Genomic DNA, 11,224 nt, shown 5'->3' on the forward strand with positions numbered 1-11,224 from the left:
GGGAGAGGAGAAGATAGTGGATGGGCCATTTGGCCTTTATCTGCTGTCATGTTTCTATGTTTCAATTCTAGGTTCTGACTGTTCACCAAATTATTGTCATAATAAACTATGTTTATCTAATGGCCAAGCTTACAGCCATGAGGAGATAGAGACTTTATAAACCACAAAAAACACAGGACCTGTATGGTAAGAAGGAAGAGGCAGGTTGAACTTTATGGGCCTTCTTCACTCTTCCTCTATCACTTAGAGCTTGAGCTTGTTTCGGATTCTTGCAAGATTTGTGCTTTGGCAGGGTGTGAGGTTTTGCTGCTCTCGGATGCAATGTATTAAAGAGTCACGATACATACTGAGAATGTTGGGTTTATTTGATGTTATTGTTTTCAAACTTTAATAAAAAATAGCTTTTCTAGAAGCTACCCCATAGTGAACACACATTTTACAGTCACAACCTAGGAATGTCCTCATCCCACCTCTTTTGTACTACTGCTGGAGATATGCACTGAACTTTTCCTATGTTATATATGTTGAGTATGAATCCTACCCATGCTCAGCCCAAGCTTTGTTTATATGAACACTCCCTGTTGCAAATATATGCTATGTAAGAGTTAAACACGCATTTTACACATCAGAACTTAGGTAGAATTTGGCCAGTTATGTGCATATGTGCACAGGTACATGCATAAATTCCTTTTTTCTAAGCATTTATGTGCATTTAGCATGTAAATGTTAGCATTGATTGATATGTCCTTATATAGATAAAACTTGCTGTGAATCTTTGATTTATGTATTGGTTATTTCAAAGTTGGATTACTGCAATATCATTTAAACAGGTTTTCTAAAAATTGCTCCCAAAAAATTACAAACTGTACAGAATACTGCCATTAGGATGTTAACTAATGCTCGTAGATATGATCACATTACTCCGCTTTTGAAAGAATCTCATTGGCTCCCGATGAAATTCCGATTAATGCATAAAGCTCTGACTTTAACTTTTAAAGCATTAAGGACAGGACAACCTGCATATTTAGCTTCCCGTATAGACCTGTTAGAAATTTGCACTCTTCTAATAGTCATCAACCGTCTTTGCCCTCAGTCCACCTGATGAGATTAATCTCTATGTGTAATTCTGCTTTTTTTTTTATCTATACCCTATTTATGTAACTCTTTCCCAATAGATTTACACAGTGAATCTTCTTGTACTAAATTTAGAAACTTGTTAAAAACTTAGGGCTCCTTTTACTAAGGTGCACTAGCGTTTTTAGCGCACGCACAAAATTACCACGCGCTAAACCGCATGGTACACTTCTAGAATAACGCCAGCTAAAAAGCTTAGCGCACCTTTGTAAAATAGGGGGTATTTTATATGTTTATTTTTCATTTGATATCCAGGCTTACCTATCAACTGCAGGTGTCTACAGAGGCACTTAAGTGGTGATCGGGACCATGGTGAAAAAAATCCAAGGAAGCCTGAAAGCCCACTGACAAAACCCTTTCATAAATGAAGCCCCATAACTATTTTCCCCATGAAGAAACACTGGTTTCATTCACTTACTGCAGTAAATTTCCTGCTACGCCACAAATTGTCACCTTCTTAACCTCCAAATAAGCATTTTAAACCTTCACCATCAAATACTGCCAAGCAAAATATAAGCTGAGGCCACTTACTTGGTCTATGGTCCCACAAGTTTCATGCCATGAACATTCTTCCTATCCTTTCTGATTCATAGAATAAAGCCGATCAACAGCCAATATGTATATTGTTCACAATAGGGAGTGGTGCTGCCTGAATTCTGATTTGAATCGATTCACCGATTCACTTCGGGTGAATCGATTCAAATAAATTAGATTTTTTTAAAAACAACGGCCTGGCCAATTCGGGGACTGACCCTCCTCCACATGCCTTCCTAAAGCAGGAGTAGCAGCGCTGCCGCTCCTGTTTTAAGGGGGGGGGGGTCAGTTGGGAAGAGCTGAGAATCCTGGTTTTACCTTGTTCAGTGCTTTGGCGCTCTTTGCAGCATCCTCCAGCTTCTCCCCTGCTCTTACTGCAGCCTGCAGAAAGGATCACTGGTGCTCTACAGAATCAATGCAGGCTAACACCATCCTCAGATGTCAGGGACAGGATCGTGTCAGAGGGAGCGTGCTTCTGAGGACGGTGTCAGCCTGCAAAGATCGCTAGAGCACCGGCGATCCTCTCTGCAGGCTGTGGTAACAGCAGGAAGTCCGGGGGGAAGCCTTTGGGGGGACCAGGCTTTCAGGGAGGGGGCCCTGGTCTAGAAGTACACGGAGGGAGGAAAGGGAGAAGGGTACTGCTGGACAGGAGGAGCAGGGATGGGAGAAGTGGTACTGCTGGACAGGGGGAACAGGGAAGGGAGAAGGGGTACTGCTGGACAGGAGGAAGGTAAAAGGAAAGGAGAAGTGCTGCTGGACCTGACAGAAAGGGAGGGATAGGAAAGGTGCTATATACTGGATGGGAGGATGAGATGGTGTATGGGGAGACAGCATGTTGGGTTGGGCGGTGGGAAGGAGGGTTGCCACTCAAGGGAAGAGGCAATCAGCTGTGTGTCAAAGCAGCTCCTGAGTGGTGAGGCCCGACTTTAGTACAGGAAGAGGCGGTCGGACCATAATGTGAGTGATTTCCTTCACTCGCCGGCGCTCCGGCTGTCCTCTCCTGCCTCTCCGGCTGCCCTCTACTGCCCGGTCAATTGTGGTTGGAAAATACCATGAATGACCGGGACCGCGAATAACGGACTGTGAATTCGCAGGGGAGCACTGTACTTGAGAAATCTCCAATCCCTGAATCATTTTAAAATATTTTGTGAGAGAGATTTACCCTCTCTTTTACTAAGGTGTGCTAACCAATTAGCGCTCGCTAAATGCTAACGCGTCCATAGACTAACATGCATGCGATAGCGTTTAGCATGCGCTAATCAGTTAGCGCACCTTAGTAAAAGAGGGCCTTAGAATTAGTTAACCTCTTTTACACATAAGCACTCTTGTATAAAATTACCCTTATAAAAAAGTGTTGTTGTCTTGTTAGTGCACTTACTAAAATAAACTTTAAAAACAGATTGGACTAGCAACATTTTATTCTAGCCTGAGAAAAGGAATTTATAGCTAAAAGCTACACACAAATATTTAGGGCTCCTTTTACTAAGGTGCGCTAAGCTTTTTAGCGTGCACTTACCATGCGCTAAATGCTAACACATGCATGTTAGTCTATGGACACTTTAGTGGTTAGCACGCGCTAAACGCTTAGAGCTTAAACGCTTAGCGCACCTTAGTAAAATAGGGGGTAAGTTAGGACATTAAAAAGTTGTTTTCCTTAAACATATCTTTTTATATCATATAACTGTCAGTGAGGAGTTGTTGAGAACTGGAAAGTCAAAGTAAAGCAAAACTTCAAAGGTTACCCCTTCATAAGATAGCCCCTTTTTTTTCTAACATTCATTTGTAAGTATTTCCTCTAAGAGATTCATGCATCCATTACAGTATTTTTCCCACCTAGGTATTGCTGGTTTTTAGTTATATTTTATAAGGGAACAATGATTCTTTATAAAACAGGCACTCAGAATCAGCTCCAGTAGTGTAGTGCTTCCTCTTTCTGTGATCGTTTTGTAGTTTATGAAAGCTAACCTTTTATTCCTTACCTTTTCAGCTACTACTTTTGAAAATCAAAGCGGCCTTCTCTTCTTTTCCTTAGAAAATGGATTGTCCTTTCCGAAGGCCAGAAAATCTAAAACATTCTGCACAAAAATTTCATCCTCCCTTTTGAAGATAAACTGGTCATGGTGACAGTATTTCAGGAAATTTACCTCCTTGAGCATCAAATGGAAAAATTTGGTCATGAAATCCCATTGAAGAATGTCTCTATAGATATGGTTCTAGCTCTCAAAAAAAGTCATTGCAGATTTTTATTTTCTGTACGCAGGCTCCCTGTTCCCCAGTATGACTAATCTAATCTAATTTGGGATTTATGAATCATACTATGCCTAAAAAGGTTCAAGGAGATTTACAGAATAAATTAAGGAGATAAAGTTAGTACAATACAATGGATGCTACAGGAGATACATTACAATACTGAAGAGATAAGCTAGTATTGTTGAAAGTGTGGTGCTGCAAGTTAGAAGGTGAAGGTAACTTAGACCAAGATCACGTGGATGACGGGTGTGTGTAGTATCATTGAGGTAAATTTGAACATGTTACTCCTCTTCTTAAAGAGGCTCATTGGCTCCCCATCACACATCGCATCACCTACAAAATCATCTTACTCTCCTTTAAAATTAAACTTTTCCATCAACCACTATTCCTTGATAAACTACTAATTCCACAATGCTCCCCTCGTACTTTAAGATCCTCTGACCAAAAACTCCTTTTCATTCCTTCTTTAAAAGAATTCTATTACACCCGAAAAACCAATTTTGCAGTAACTGCACCCACACTATGGAACTCTCTCCCACAATATTTACGGGACGAACAAAATCTAATCAAATTCAAGACCGTCTTAAAGACTTTCTTATTTCAAGATGCCTTCGGTTGAATCTAAATCACTCTCTTTCTTCTCTTAAATCTTTCTCCTATTTGTTTCCCACTCTCCCTTTTTCTGCCTATTACTGCGAATAAGTATCTGCCACAACAATGCTACCCTATTCCTCACGTTCTATCCCCTCCCCACTTTCTCCTTCTTTACTAAATTATGTAACTTCTCCCCTCCTTCCCTTATTTTCCTCACCTTCCAGTTTGTCTAGTCTATGTCATATACGTTCACATTATTTTATAATATTTTTTAGCCTCTACAAAACATTGTTAACCGGCCAGACATTTGCTTGATGGTCGGGATATTAAAAACTAATATACTTGGAAACTTGATAGCAAGGTGTTTGTAGGCTCAAGGGTCATTTTCTGTGTTAAATATGGTGTCAAAGAGATAAGTCTAGTTTTTTTTTTCGGAACGTGAGGTAGTTCGGTTCAGATCTGATGATTGTTGAGAGGTTGTTCCATGTCTTTGTGATAGTATGCGCAAACATAATGTTGAAACTACATTTATACATGGACCATGAGGAAGTGAATAGGTTTATGAGTGGTAAGGCAGAGTTTCCATGCAGGATGTGGAAAATTATGCAAGAGATTTTGAAGTCAATGGAACTGTTTAAGATATGTGAAGAATGGGTCACATTTTTTATAGTTTGTAAATAAGTCTAATTGCTGTGTTTTGGATTAGTTGTAGTTTGTGGATCAGTGTTGTGTTGATGACTGTGTAGAGAGAGTTACATTATCAAGCTGTGATCAAATTAACATTTATACTAGTATGGTGAAGTGTCATTCATGGAAGTAGGGGCTTGAGTCTCACCTGTCTCATGGAGAATATTTTTTTCCAGAGATTTGTGATTTGCAGTTTGAGGGATAGTGTGGAGTCCAGTATAACACCCAGTACTTTGGAGGATTCTTCACTATCTATTTTAGCTCCACATGGCAAGACAATGCTATTGGGAGCTGTTTATAGATGTGTGTGTGGGGGGGGGGGGGGGCAGAGGATTTTGGCTTTGGTTGCGTTCAGTTTAGTAATGAGGGTAGCTATCCCATAGTGTGGTGGTGGAGCTTTGGAATTTGGGTACTTGTTTGGTAGTGCACCATGAGGATATGTTGGAGGTAGTTGTGGACTGGTCTTCTATTAGGCTTAGCAGGTAAGAATCTTACGCCACTCCCAGTACATCCCAGAATGCACTGCGAATGGGGCCTAACATTCCAGTTGGTCTAGGTGCCTAAGGCCCCTCCTACGGCCTTAAGAGCCTGGGCTAATCAGGGCCTAAGGCACCACCCTGGTGTATCTCATAATGCACCAGAAAGGGGCAGGCCTGTTGTTCGTGAGAAGGCGGGCCCACCTGGCTGAAGGCAGGAAGGATGCCTCTAGCCAGCCAAAATTTTAAGGTAGGAGAGGCTGGGGGGCTGATGGGGTCTGGGGGCATGGAGGAGAGGTCTGGCAGGTTCAGCGATGTTCAGGAAGGTGGGCGTGGGGGTTCTGGCAGGAGGGACTGGGCATCCCTCCTGCCGTCAAGTTAGGCGCCAGGGTGCTATATGCTAAGCACAAATTCTATATTGGCAATTATGCAAATAATTATTGTTATAGATATAGATTCTTAGTGCAACTCCACAGCCACGCACCTAACTTTAGGTGCAAGCACTCATGCTAGCTCAATGGCTGGTAGAAATGTCTCTGCCTAACCGTTGTCAATTAGGCACATAACTTATTTGTTAGATGCCACTTTAAGTCTTACTAATTATTATCTGTCACTTGTTGCTAAATAACTCCAGCAACAAGTAAATGTAAAACATACTGTTGTAGCTGCTGACCACATGAACATTTGCTGACTGATCCAAATGTGTTGTCATGCCCAAACAGAGACTGGACGGATTCCTGAGGGATAAAGGGATCGTGGGATACTGAGAAAGCTAACCAGAAAATAAGTATAGAAACCCGACCAGGTCGTGCATGTGCAAGACCGGAGGGCTAGGACTTTGATGGGAAGATAGGACTCAATAGGAATGGCATGGGGGCCCCTTCTGGTGATTTGGACAGGTCGTGACCTGTTTGGGCCGCCGCGGGAGCGGACTGCTGGGCAGGATGGACCTATGGTCTGACCCGGCGGAGGCACTGCTTATGTTCTTATGTTCTTAATGATGAGCCACAAAAACAATGCAAAAATCAAATCTGCCTATTAAACCACAATCTATCTCCCTCTTTTACAAAGGTGTGCTAAACGTTTTAGCACACGTTCAGCACGCGCTAAATCAAAGCATGCACTAACCGCTAACGCGTTAGCGTTTAGTGCGTGATTAGCGTGCACTAATATTTACTGCACGCTAAAAAGCATAGTGCACCTTAGTAAAAGAGGGGGTATATTTCAGTCATTAATTTCTCTATATAAATGTGTGTTGTTCAGATTTTTCCATTACTGAGCACAGCTACATGTCTTGTAACAATAATCCTGGGCCATCTAAAACAATAACTTCTTTGTTATTCCCATCTTCAAAGAAATACATAACATGTCAGCCAATAAGGGCCATAATACTCATCCAGTCCACCCATCCTCACATCTAGCTCAGCATTCCCTTCCCTCACCAAACCAATGTGCTTGTCTTATGCCATTTTCAGCTCCAACTCTATTCTTGTTTCTACCACCTCCAAGAGGAGATCATTCCACATATCCATTACCTTCTCTGTGAAGAAGTATTCCCTTAGGCTTATTCTGAGTGCTGCCCCTTCGATCTGTATTCTAAAGCTTCCTTTACATTTAAAGGGAATTTATTCCTTGGTGGTATTTGAACACCTATCATAACTTCCCTTTCACTCCTTTCCCACAGGCTATACATGTTTAAACGACTAATTACCCTAATTCTCTACATGGCACTCAAAATGGTGCATGCAAATTTGGGCATGCTTACTATCCGAATACACAATTTAAACTGACAAATGAGCCAAATAGTGCTGATAATTGGGTACTAATAATCAATTATTGGTGCTAATTATTATTCATTTAAATTTACACATATATTTAGGCACTGGGAACAGAATAGGGTATGTAGCCATAGGAGGGACATGGGCAAATCAGAGCCATTCCTGGAATTTGCATGCAGTGTTATAGAATAAGAGAGATTCATATTAGACATGAGAATTTACACCAGGTTAGTGTACCTGAATGTAAACCACTTAGCCTATAAGTGGTTATAAATACTAAAATTAATTAATTAAATTTAATCCTCTCACCCCAAACTGAGTGCAGATCCTGGCACCAAACGCTATTCTATAAATGGCACAAACTATGAGCATTGTTTATAGAATAGCGCTTAACATCAATTTGTATCAGCACCCAAATTTGGGTGCCATTTATAGAATTTTCTTCTCCTGTTTGTTTTAGAAATATAGAGAATCTCTGCATTGGCTATTTTTTCCCTTTCCTTGAAACTCCTTTCCTTCTATGATTTTACTGGAAACCACATTGATACTTTGGATTTTTGCAGTATATCAAGTAACACAATAAACAAACAGATCTGTCCTTATATGGTTTATGATGAAGATTGCTGACCATTTTTGGAGCAATCCTCTGGTCAAACTCTATCTAGATTGTTCTTTTGAAGATGTCTCCAAATCTGTATATTTTATAACAAGTACTGATTGTAAACCACTTAGATAACCTCCATAGGCAGTATATATGACTGAAGGCTAAGTAGGTGCCTATGTGTCCTTATAAATTAGTAAGAGCAAAGCAACAGTGGCTATTTTATAAAATAGTCGCATTAGTAAGAGAAAAGCAACATGGCTTATAGACTGAAGCCACGGACATTTATGTCTACTTAGGAGCAAGTGTAATTGTTCATAAAGAGGAACATTAACAGAGGTAATCAGGATCTGAAAAATGGTCCAAAGGTGCAGAGATTACAGCAGATCATCAGGTGTAGATAAGAACATATATGTATTAAAAGGAGGCATCAAATAAAAGAGCCAATGTTGTTACATTTCATCTAACTACTGGGCTGCATCAGGTCAACAAACCACATGGATAAGAGCACTCCGTTCAATCCAAAATAGCAAAACACACAGGGCTCCTTTTACTAAACCGTGGTAGAGATTTTTACCACAGGTCAGCCAGGTAAATGCTCCAATGCTCAATCAGTTCCTATAAGCATTGGCATATTTACCTCGCTGGCCTGCTGAAAGAAGCTCTACCGTGGTTTAGTAAAAGCCAGTGACAGAATTTCAAATAAAAGTACTAGCAGACATTTACTAAGGTTGATTTCAAGGTGTGCTAACCGATTTAGCACACGCTAATTGATTTAGCACACACTAAAGATTAGCATGCGCTAAATGCTTAGATGCCCATAATAGGCGCCTTAGCATTTAGTGCGCGCTAAATCAATTAGCACGCCTTAGTAAAAGGACCCCATAATTCTTCTCAAATGGGTAGAAACAAGAAATCAGAAATTAACATTCTTTTTATGAGCAAATCTTTTGGATGTTATTCCACAGTCACAACTTAGGTCAGCTCTTATACAAAACTCAATTTCTATGGGCATAGGAACCAGCTCTATGAGCACCCCCAATATTGAGCAAGTTCCTTTATTGTGTCCAGGGTGGTGTAGTTTGTACTGTTTTGCACTTACAATCATTCTGAAATATAGGCCCCTTTACCTATGGGCATTATAAACAGAACCTGCCAAGTAACACATTTTAGGAATCCAGCACAGAACACAGTGCACCAAAATCCTGCTCACTAAAGTGTTAAGGGAGCAAAACTCATTCATCAGTCATTTCTCTTTTCAGTAAAGTATAAAATCAGCAGGATTTTAGGAAGCCCCCCCCCCCCCCCTCACAAAACCAAAAACTTAATCCTCTGGGAGCTACTGTGCTCCTGTAGCGATGGATAGCTGTCAATTTCTTAAAAGCGAGCCGCAAAGTGCAGAGCTGGCAATTTCTTAAAAAGGAAGCAAGCAAGTACTCTTCCACATCTAACGGTTTCATATTAGTTTCTCACTGTAATCAGCCTGTGAATAGCATGAAACGGGGGAGGGAGGGGAAGAATCGTACACGGAAAATGGCTTGGAGCTGCCTTTCTGCCCAGACCTTGGAAAGTGAGAACAATGTGTTTTCCTAAGCAGCTTCGTCCACGAGAAGAGAGTTCAGGCAAAGAAAGGAAAAGCATTTCCTGTGGAAACCTGTCTTGGTGCCAATGTTGTTTCTCTCACCGCAACAGAGAGCACGCTAGGCGTTTGCCCAAGATCTCCGAGCCCGGCATTTGCGGCTTAAAGGTGGAGGAGCCTAGAAGGGGGCAAAAGCGGACAGGTCTCAAACCGCGAACACAGACGTCCTGCCTGCCAGCCAGCCAGCTCGCGCGCCGTTACTATAGAGACCCGAAGCATCTCCTTCGAACCAGGACGAGCTCGCGACAAAAGCAGGCACCCAACCGCCCTACGCTCAGAGAGATACCAAGTGCCACGCATCTGCCTCTTCGTACAGGGGGACTCGGCGCTCCCGCGGTCTAGCATCTCTCCTTCATTTATACCCCTCCGCCCCCCCCCTTTTTTTTTTCTGGCATCTTTCTTTCTATTCTTTCTGGTCCAGCATGTCTCCCCCACCCCTACTCCTCCCCGTCCGCGGTCCGGCATCTCTGCCACATTTCACACACACCCTCCCCCGGTCTGGCATCCATTCTACTCTTCCCCTTTCCAGCACATCTTCTACTCTCCTCCCCGTCCGCGGTCCGGCATCTCTCTCTCGCTCTTTCTCATTGTCAAGCCTCATCATCCGTCCTACCTTCAAAGGCGCTTTCCAACGTCTCCAGCAGCAGCAGCAGCGACTCGGGCAGATTGCTCGCGATCCACCGCTCAGCTTTCCCTCCGCCGCGTCCCGCCCCCCTCTGATGTCATTTCCTCTTTCCCGGCAGCAGGAAAAAGTTTCGCCGTGGATCTGCCCGAATGTCGGCGGCCGTTGCCGGAGACGCTGAGGGTAGGAGGTGGGGGGTTGGGGAGAAGAGTTTGAGAAGGAGAGGTGCCGGAGAGCGGCGGGATGAGAAAGATGCTGGAGATGGGGAAGGGGAATAAGAGAGAGAGAGACAGAAAAAAAAGAGATGGTGAGGGGGGGGGTGAGATGAGGTGTTCAGCGCATGCTTTCCCCGGCTTTGACATATTGGGTCGGCTTTCACCTTGTTTGCCCAGAGTTGAGGGGGGGGGGGTCGTACGGGAGCTGCACTTGAGTCAAATAAAGGGTTTCAGGAGCCTGCAAAGGATCTCCTAGCCTGAGACTACACGGTTGCGGCTAAGCTTACTCACGCGGGTATGCGTGCATAAGTTCCATTATAACAACATAGCCGTGTGCATTGTTAGGTTCTCAAGCTTACTGCCTCTGAAGAATCTGTAAATGCAAGACTTGCTGTTTCTGTAGCTTTATTTTATTGTTGATGCGATTTTGAAAAATAATTGTCATTGGAACCATTTGAAAATACATTTCACAAAGTATTTTCTATGCGTGAGGCATATTTCTACATATGGAAATCTTTTATAAAATTGTGTGGCTGTATATGCATATGGAATTATAATGTTCCAACAAGAGTGTGTGCACTGTACTTTTTAAGAAGTCTGCCTGTAGATGCTCCCATGGCCTTGATTTGAGTGGAGATGTTCTATTTTATTTTATAAATTAGTCACATACCTGCATTAGAATGTATGCTCCTAG

General features: G+C 42.4%; 1 protein-coding gene across 5 annotated transcripts in view; it reads right to left on the minus strand.

Annotated features, from left to right (window-relative positions):
• SNCAIP (synuclein alpha interacting protein) overlaps nucleotides 1–10,424 on the minus strand; it is a 230,953-nt gene extending 220,529 nt beyond the window's left edge. For 2 of the 5 annotated variants that reach the window (XM_033929018.1, XM_033929012.1), the window contains exon 1: nucleotides 10,307–10,424. The gene's annotated coding sequence lies outside the window, so the exon portion shown is untranslated. Of the gene's footprint in view, nucleotides 1–9,616; nucleotides 9,812–10,306 lie in introns of all 5 variants that reach the window. The other 3 variants (XM_033929013.1, XM_033929014.1, XM_033929016.1) reach the window with 3 other exon arrangements.
• Between the last annotated feature and the right edge of the window lie 800 nt (nucleotides 10,425–11,224).

This window comes from Geotrypetes seraphini, chromosome 1 (assembly GCF_902459505.1).
Source record: "Geotrypetes seraphini chromosome 1, aGeoSer1.1, whole genome shotgun sequence".
Classification (NCBI taxonomy): Eukaryota; Metazoa; Chordata; class Amphibia; order Gymnophiona; family Dermophiidae; genus Geotrypetes; species Geotrypetes seraphini.